The following is a 551-nucleotide window of genomic DNA, read 5'->3' as shown; positions in this document are numbered from 1 at the left end:
GTTGGTTTTATCATCGTTGTCATAACTATTTATGGCGGCTATTTCTGATTTTATGAGCATTAGTTTTAATCTATTCCTTTTTTTTTCTTTCTTTTTTTTGCCAAGCCTTTTTTTCGCAAATTATTTTTTTTTTTTGGTGATGTAGGTCTACAGTCCATTCTTATAATTTTTAAAATCATTATCATTATTAACATTTTAGAAATCATTATCATTATTATCATCATCGAAATCTTTATCATTATTAACATTTTAGAAATCATTATCATTTTATCATTTTTTAAATCATTATCATTATCACCATTATTATGATTAGTAGTAGTAGTATTTTCATAATTATTTTTACTGATATTATTATTATCATCATTACTATTATTATAATTATTATTATTATCATTGTTATCACTATTATTATTATTATTATTATTATTATTATCATTATTATTATTATTATTATTATTATTATTATTATTATTATTATTATTATTATCATTAACCATTATCAATGTCCAACACCCCCATTTTCATTCTTATTATTAATCTTCCCCATGTGA

The sequence above is a fragment of the Penaeus monodon genome, chromosome 13, assembly GCF_015228065.2.
Source record: "Penaeus monodon isolate SGIC_2016 chromosome 13, NSTDA_Pmon_1, whole genome shotgun sequence".
NCBI lineage: Eukaryota > Metazoa > Arthropoda > Malacostraca > Decapoda > Penaeidae > Penaeus > Penaeus monodon.
Note: the sequence above shows the minus strand (reverse complement) of the source record.